This window comes from Rhipicephalus sanguineus, chromosome 1, assembly GCF_013339695.2.
Source record: "Rhipicephalus sanguineus isolate Rsan-2018 chromosome 1, BIME_Rsan_1.4, whole genome shotgun sequence".
Classification (NCBI taxonomy): domain Eukaryota; kingdom Metazoa; phylum Arthropoda; class Arachnida; order Ixodida; family Ixodidae; genus Rhipicephalus; species Rhipicephalus sanguineus.
Window position 1 is genome coordinate 63,488,950 of NC_051176.1, and position 9,477 is coordinate 63,498,426.

The following is a 9,477-nucleotide window of genomic DNA, read 5'->3' on the forward strand; positions in this document are numbered from 1 at the left end:
AAGAGATTCCCAGACCTTGCTGAACTCCTTCAGTATACTTTTATTTTACTTTTCTTTTGTGTGTGTTACGACTGACTAGCTCATCAAAGGGTGGTAGTTTTATTGGGAAAACTGGGCTGTTCAATCTTGTGGCTTCTTGATTGGTTGAAATGTCAGTCGCAAACACATATATTAGGAAAGTTTTTTTACTGCAGAGACTAGATTTGTGTGTTAAGGATCACGTCCCATGCGGGTATAGGTATTTTCTTGCGAGAGATGCATGCTGTTTTTATGATTCCTAACACTGCCATCTATGTGTTTTGTGCCAACTGCAGTCTCACTTAAGCCTACACGGCTTTGCAATTATGTCAGAACCATAGCTAGTTTCAACATTCCAGAGTAGTGCAATAATAAGCAGTTGTTTTTGCCTTGAAATCTTTTCCATTAGTGCTGTTTATTCCAGAAATTCTAAGATATTCAGTTACTTTTTCTGAATGTTGGTATCAGAATTGAGTGCCCTGTATTGTCTGCTCCTGTCTATGTAATGCTTTATAGTACTCTTATCTGCAGTTTTATTCACGTTTGGAGCATTTGTCATTGCCCAAAATGTTAAGCAAACATTGTTTTTGCATTAACTGTAGCACTGTAAATGCCTCATCACTGGTATATCGATCGATGGTGACAGGTTATGGCTGGGCCTTATGATTTTTCTCTTTTACACTGGTTTCACCCGTTGTGTGTGCAAATACTATTCTTGGTTACAGTGTGTTTAACCAAAACATTGTGCACTTATTTCACAAAATCGTGGTATGTGTGTCCATTGTCGGTCTGCATTATGCCCTGTGGCTTGCTCCTTGCCCAATTTTTCGTGATTTAATTTCTTTAACAAGGAGCTTAGTCAGGTGATAACGTTGAAAGTGTATAAAGACAATATGGTGTACACATTCCTGTACTATACATGGAATGGAAATATATTTTAGCTATTTCAATATGTCTAGGACGTTTGTTTTGTACACATCTCTGTTATGGTTTCTTCCTAGAGCTGAATAAATTGCATATTGTAATTTATGTCCTGTGTTTCTGTGATTTTTTTTCACCGTTAAATTTTAGAAAAACTGTTTCTCATTAGGCTCTCCTAATGAATGTTCTTCCAACAAGATGTGTGACTTACACTGTCTACTTTGCCGTATGCCATCTAGGCTTGTGACCTTTTTTTTGGGTTTTGCTGCAAAACATCGATAAACTAATTTCAGGGCTGGAATTGTTATCAAAATGGGAGCTAGAGTTGGTTGGACTCCCCCGCGCCGCGGTGGTCTAGTGGTTATGGCGCTCGACTGCTGACCCGAAGGTTGCGGGATCGAATCCCGGCCGTGGCAGCTGCATTTTCGATGGAGGCGAAAATGTTTGAGGCCCGTGTACTTAGATTTAGGTGCACGTTAAAAAACCCCAGGTGGTCGAAATTTCCAGAGCCCTCCACTACGGCATCTCTCATAATCATATCGTGGTTTTGGGTCGTTAAACCCCAGATATTATTATTAGAGTTGGACTCCCGTACAAGTAATAAGCTCCATTTGGTGAAGCCCGTACTTAGCGAATGAAAGATTTTGCGTAACCAAGAACTAGGTATTTATTAAGGTTATGTGTGTCAACTTTGAATTGGGCACAAACACCTGGCACACTTTTTACGTATAATTTAAGAACAACCAACATGTGAAAAATGGCCAAACAGCCACTCGTATCTTAATTACATATCTGCGTATCATAATACAAAGACAAAAAATGGTTCCATGAATTTACAAACTGCACATGGCTTCCTTTCCATTCCACCCCAGTCTAATTCTTGGAGATGACCTACTCGTTCACTTTCTGGTGTGCCTACCTTTTTACAGGAAACTGGCTCTCTATATAAGTTTTAGTCCGCCGCGGTGGATCAGTGGTTACAGCGCTCGGCTGCTGACCCAAAGGTCGCGGGTTCGATCGTGGCCGCGGCGGTCGCATTTCGTTGGAGGGGAAATGGTAGAGGCCCGTATACTGTGCGATGTCAGTGCACGCTAAAGAACACCAGGTGGTCGAAATTTCCGGAGCCCTCCATTACGCCGTTCCTCGTAATCATATCGTGGTTTTGGCACATAGAACCCCAGATATTAATATCTATAAAAGTTTTACAATTGTGTCAGGGGCGTAGCCAGAAATTTTTTTCGGGGAGGGTTCAACTACACTTTATGTACGTTCGTGTGTGCATTTGTATGTCTGCGTGCATATTGCGTGCAAGCAAAAGTGAAAAATTTTGAGGGGGGGGGGGGGTTGAACCCCCCCCCCTGGCTATGCCCCTGAATTGTGTGGCTTTTACTCTTTATTATATAACAACTTGTGCATGGTGCAGCATAGCTGTCATTGCGTTTGCACTAAAAACCTGATAACTAACAAATTCCAGGGTCAATTTCTTTGCTTCGATGCTTGATAAGGTCATGCAGTCATGTCAAAGCACACTGAAGAACCTGCTGTTTGGCTAGTTAATAATTCGTCTCGATAAAATCATTAAAGCACAAATTCTGATGAGTGAAAGTGACTTACTGCCCAGTAGCTTTTGCACATTGGGGTTGTACAGCTGTGCTAATTGCAGAAGAGTGCTACAATTTTTTTTACCTGATGTGCCAAAATTGTAAAAGTGGCTCTAATTGTGAACAGTAAGTGCAACCATGGAGACTTCATGCCAGCTGTAGAGGGAAATGGCTACGCTGGGTGAATTGCCTGTTTTGTTAACATCCTGAATTGGTCTGGGTACGGGCTAGTTGGTATTCCATTTCAAATTGTGATCACAGCTCAAGGTAAGACGCGAGACTGAGATAAACGAAGACGAGCGCTCGTCTTCGTTGCTCTCAGTCTCGTGTCTTACCTTGCGCTGTGATCACAATTAACATCACCTGCAAGTTGTCAAGTGTTGAGCGTTGTCATTTCTGCCTGTGTTCTGCTGCCTTCAGTTGCGCTAATGCACAGCTGTATTTAATGCGCTGTAACTTGCACTGGAGCCTTGTTGTGACGAAACGGGATATAACGAAGTAAACGAAATTCCCATTGAAAACGCCGTTGAGATGCACGCTTTTGAAACCTCGTTTTAATGAAGAAAAATTCACCTGTCAGTGGAGAAAACGAACTGAAAATGTCTTTAGGCAAAAGAAAAATCACAGCATATCCACGGAGTTAATGATGATGAGTGGGCGAAGCTGCGGAGGTTCATCGGTAAACCGTGAATCTTCCGTGAATTCTGCCCAGTACATCGTCACCGAGAGAGAGAGAGAGAATAAACTTTATTGAAGAATTAGAGTACGTGGCTAATCCCGGGTGGAGCCCTCTTGTAGAGCCCCACTGGCCACGGCGGCTCGCCGGGCCTGGTCTAGGGTCACTAGTTGGCTCCCCAGTGCCAGCCCGGAAAGCCGTGCCTCCCAAGACCACGTTGTGAGCATTTGTAGTGAGCGCACCAACCTAGTACTGCATTGGCTGGCCGCTCGGTACATTGGTAAGTGATGTGTGTAAGTGTGGCTGTGTGGTCCCTACACCAGGGGCATACCCCTGTTGTGTATACCTGTGGAAAAATTGCGTGTAGTTTTGATATGTGGGGATATGTGTTCGTTTGGAGGCGGCGCCAATCCCGGGCTTGTTGGCTGCTTAAGTTGGGATGTGGAGGGGCGTACTGGCGTCTTGTAAGGCGTTGGTTTTCCAATATCTGCCTGCTTGTTACACTTTGTTCTTCATGGTGCCCTGTGAGATCCCATGTAACACAAACCCTCTAAAAGACGTCTCGAAATGGCTACGGACGGCTATAAACGTCTTGGTTTACGAGAAGATCAAGAATAGACATTTTTGCAAAATAAAGCACAATTGCCTCTCAAATATGCCTGCGTACTGTTTATTACCGTTTTCAATAGCTACGACATAGTACATTCTGCCTATGAAACACAAAACCTCTATAAAACGTCTTTAAAACGTTTAAAACCTCCATAAACCGCTATAAAACGTTTTATAGAGCTTTCGTGTTTCGTGGGTGGGGGAAGTGCGCGCGCAACGACTATATAAATGATTCTTCAAATGTTTTGTCCACGAGCGCAAAGACGCCAAAACGGCATGTCTAAAGAGCGGTGACTGTCGCTTTAGTGAAAGAAGAGACGCAGAAAACAAAGCCCTCAAAATAATTGGTTTCGCTCCGCAAGGCGCGTTTCTATCAGCAGTTTGGTAAGTATATTCTTTTCAAGCCAAGGCGGCTAAGGCCGCGCAACGCTCGCGCAACAGCGAACGATGGCAGAAATACCTATTGGCAGGAATGTTCACTAAATATTGAGCAATAGGCGGGATTATTTTGTGAGAACCGTTGTGTCTTTTCTGTTGAATAGTGACGCTGTGCTCAGCTCGGTCAAGTGAAGGGTGAGGCTTGTTTCAGAATACTTGTTCCTTCCTCCCCCTTTCCCCTCTTCCTCCACTAGTGCGCGCCAGCCGCCAGTTCGCGGCGGCTGCGGCGGCTCGATCGGCAGCAGAGCTAGGCGACGGCCGGCGGTGATTTGCGTTTTGTGTAGCGTTGTCAGCTTTTGTTTGTGAACGGATGAACGGATTACGGGCTGTTTGGCATCAAGTAACGGTGATCGTACTGTCTGTCGCATATTTTCCATCAGTGTTTGGTGAAACAAGCTTTACTGTGCTTTTTGCGACGGTACGTTCGTCGGTACGTTCGTTTCAAGAAGCGATTGTTCTGCTCACCACCTTCGTTGCAGCCAGACAAACAGCTAAGAACGTGTGCACGTTCGGATAGAGTGCTTTTTTTCGGTAAGTGCACCTGACCTTTCGTCGTTTTTACTGAAAGGTTTTAGCATTGTGATTAAACTGTGAAGAGTTCTTTGCTAGGTTGAACCGCGTGGTCGAACGCGAAACTATGGTATACGCGCCGGTGCGAATCGTAAGCCAGACTGACTCGCCCTATTTTGAGTAATTATGTTTTGCGCGTTACAGCTCGTGGCTCCACGCACGCACGCTAGTGACAGGCCGACATAGTTTAGGCAAGCATGCTTACAACTACGCCGGCCTGTCGCTGACAAAGTGCAAAGCTTCTACCGTAGGCGCCTCGCCTGTAGGTGCGTGTTTCTTTAGAGTGACTTGATGATCTGTTATTTGTTGTAAATCCTACGTAGCTTACTTGCTTTCTCTGTATGCAGCTTTTCTTCACTGCTGTTTGTGCAAGATATTGGGCCTGAGACCACGCCAGCTAATGCGGAAGCCAGTGCAGTTTCTTTGACGAGACTTGGAGTGCATTCATGCAGAATTTTATTTACGTCGCTGCCGTGCCACTCAGCTTCACCTTGTGCGGTCACCTTCCGGCGTTTTGTGCCACATTTGGTTGTGCTTTATTCATTAATAAACCGATTTGACAACATCATGGGATAATTTATTGTTGCTGAGAAGCGCGATTATTTATTTGCGCGCCATCCGCTAAACATCATTTATGTAGTACAGTATACGATGTTGATCCCCTGCGTACGTGTTCAAATTTATTATAAACCGATGTCTTTTACATGAAAATTGGATATGTATGGTGTGCTGAAGTAGCCAATAATTCACGCGGCATATATGAGCGACCGCAACAACTTGATTCGGTCGGCAATAAACGCGAGTAAACTCAGCGTCGAAAACTTATATATGCAACAGTGGGGACATGCATGGGTGAACAGGTATGTACGTGTGTTAGTGATATTGCTTGATTGTTTGGTCACTTGCTCGACGACTGACATAGGAAGTGTGAGAAAAACAGGAAAGTGCTCTCGCGGGAGCTCTTTCGGTCCCTTCAATCTTATCTTCCTATGGTAGCCATCAGGCTGCCGACCAAACATCTGCAAAGACAGTTATATTAGTTTATTTTATATTTCGAAAGTCCAAAATTTTGAAAACGGCGAAAAAACAAGAACGTCTATAAAACGTCTTATCTTGGTCTTTTCAAAACGTCTTCTAAAGACGTCAACTAGCGGGACATTAGCACAGCTATCAGACGTCGGATAGACGTCTACGGCTACGGGAATGTCTTGACCAAGACGTCTATTAGCCCTTTTTGATAGCCGTTCAAGACGTCTTTTAGACGGGAAATAGCTTCTTTTGTGTTACATGGGATGTCCGGAGGAGAGTCCTGCGTCTCGGCCAGTAAGTCCGCGAGCTACGCAGTTTGCCTCCTCGTTCCCCCTCAGGCCGTCATGCCCTGGGCACCAAGTGACGCCATGTGCCTCCATCAACGTGGGCCCCAAAATATCAGTGACGCATCTTGGAAGTGTGCCTCTAAGGTATAAGCGACATGCAGCTTGCGAGTCTGTCAAAATATATCGACGTGAGATCGGGCGCGTTTATACTAAAGGTTCGATGAGTTATGACGACTTGCAGCTCACTTTAATTTTACATGTACGCTGTGAATTTTCATTGTTTAGAAAACCATTGCTTTAAAAACATCTGGCGTCTTTTCGTTTTGCTTTAGAAACATCTGGCGTTCTTTCGTTTTGCTTTTAGAAAACATCTGGCGTCTTTCGTTGGTTTATTTCATCAATCAACGGCGTTTTGAACAAAATTTTTATTGTTTAATCACGCACAGGAGAAATCTCACCAGGCACTACCTTGGAGGTAAACAATGGCTGCTAATGGGAATGAGAGACAGAAGAAGTCGGCTTTTAGCTAACACTTACACTTCTACTTCTACTAACGTTTCCTACTGGAACATGCCAATGGCTGCTAATGGGGAATGAGAGACAGAAGAATTCGGCTTTTAGTTAACGCGCACGCTGCGAATTTTTTATTGTTCAACAACGCACAGGAAAAATCTCCCACCGGCACCACCTTGGAGGTCAAGATCTGGTACTAGCGTTACGACTGGTTACGCACTACTACGAGGGACGAACGGGTGCCGCCTTAAGAAGCTTCGCCCCTACAAAAAAAAAAAAAAAAAAAAAAAAGTCTTCACGCGTTCGCGCCGACTGTATCGCTTTCTGCGGTGTTCGGAGGCTGTTCCGTGCAGCGGTTCCAAACCCCCACTTCCCAACGACACTGCCGCGCGTGGTAGCGTGCGCGGCACAGAACAGTGTTAAAGGGATCATGAGCCACTTTTTCAAGTAATCGAGTTTATTGCCTCACGAATCGATTGCGCTGCAAAAAAAAATTCAAATCAGTGAAGAGCGAGCGCCGTTACAGTTTGTTGCGCGCTTTATAGTGGTTATATGGACCACCCCTTGGGCTTCGTGAGAAAACACATCATGCAAATAGCAGACAATGCTGTGAATACAGCCAAATCTTGCAATTATGTGCGGCAAAGAGCGTTTAGAAGCGGAGCGCGAAGTTCCCATTTATCAGGCGGCCGCTTTTCATAGAGAGGCCTGTGCTCACTCTCTTCGGAGCTGCCGGCACCTGCTCTTTGACGTCGAACAGCAGATACCATGATATTTGCTAATAGCGGACATAAATTAAGAGCGGCGTTTGGATTAGATGCGCTTCCTGCCACCGGGTGCCGGCGCCGTGCTCCATAGCTAAAATTACATCCCGACAAGCGCGCTGAAAGCTAGAGGTGTGCACGGGCTCCGGGTAGCCCGAAAGCCCGACCCGGCCCGCGGGCCGGGCTCGGGCGGGCCGACGCATTTCCACCTCGGGCCCGGGCCGGGCTCGGGCTACTTGGAGTTTTATCGGGCCGGGCTCGGGCCCGGCGCAAAGCCCGACTCAACCCCGAAATACAGAAAATCAGCGGGAATTGTTTTCCAGCACGCATACAGCGCCTTTTCCGCGACCGCCCTTTACCGCTTTTCCTTTCCATTCGCTACTTTAAACAAAAGGGGAGCTCTCCGATTATCTCTCTATGGAATCGTCCGCCTGTCCATCTGAGGTTTTAGTCTTCTGGAAAAACAAGCAGCAGAGATATCCCAAGCTTGCCAGGCCGGCCAAAAAGATATTAGCAATTTCGGTGACGAGTGCAAGCAGCGAACGCAACTTCAGTTCGGCGGGCTACATAAAGCAAAAGCGCAGCACTTCTTTGAAGCCGGAATCGTGGGACTGCTTGCTGTTTTTCACGACAGTTTGTAATCTGTGTAATAGAGACTGTTCGTCGTGTGTCGTTTGATCATATTCGATATGCTCAATAAAATGCCAAATTACCGGAAAACGATGTTTTGTTTTCGCAGAGAACCTGCAAAAAGCCGGGCCGGGCCGGGCCCAGGATTGTGTTTTCGTACGTCGGGCCGGGCCGGGCGGGCTCGCAGCCCTTTGCCGTCGGGCTCGGGCGGGCCTTCGACAAAGTCAGCGGGCCCGGGCCGGGCTCGGGCTCGGAAATACGGCCCGTGCACAGCTCTACTGAAAGCTACACAGACTAATCCAGCGCGTGTCATGGCCGTGAGCGCACGCGATAAAACGCGATTGCTCTCTTCCGTTGTGATTCATGTTCGCACGTGTGGCTCACTGCGTTATGTTAGCAACGGCTCAAGTTTCTTCGCCGGCGCCAGCGCTTGCCATTCCCCTACCGGAGAAAGCGAAGTTAATCCGCTAATTACGACTAGGGTGGCTAGAATTCTAGCCACCCTACTTACGACACCTCCGCTCCCCTTTGTTCCCGATCTGCTGTAGCGCGCACGCGTTGCACGCTTGACTGTGTGTGTGTGTTCACTGAACATTTTCGTGACCGCGGAAAAATCGGTTGTTTTCGGGTAGTCCAGGAAATATTTTTTTCCTGCCACAGTAGCTGATTGATGCTAGTGTAGGGTATCATATAATAGAGGAAGAATTGGTCTTCCCTACAGTATTAATTTTAAACATAATTATTTCGAATATTATTAAAATTATCAAAACAGAAAAATGCAACAAAAAGTGTAAGCACTAAAAAAAAATCGAGATATGCGTTTTCAACACTAAGCGCTTATAATAATCCTACAAATATAAGCTATGTAAGAACAAAAGTTATTTACATGCATACAAAAATATAAGCACTAGTGCCTATCATGCCATCGCGTGAAGCAGTTTCTCGATGCGGTAAAGCAAAGGTTGGCTCACTGTGCGTTGGCTTTTCGAAAATATGCATCACGCATACTTATTCGTGTGGTTGCATATCTCTCTGACGACATCTGCGGTGAAAAGCAACACGAAAAAGCCTACGCGTGACACTCCGGAGTGTTAGGTAAAGGTGGTGGTGGTAGTGGTTTGAAGAGGAAAAGGCTCCTAATTTCTGCAGCCCGGTCGGGAGCACGGTGCAGCGCCAAGGTAAAGGTCCACTCCGCGCCGTCTTCGCGGAGAGAACTTCGCTCTTTCCACAGCTGGCGCCAAATGCTCCCGCCCGAAAAGAGTTGACACCTTGCAGATAAGAGCGGTGACTTTCAGTACGCACCGGATACGTTTACATTAAAGGGACACTAAAGGCAAATAACAATTTATGTCAGAGTGAAAGGTCAATGTGTGAGAACGTCTAAAACGTCAATAGTATGAACAGCAGTGCTCTTGCAATCG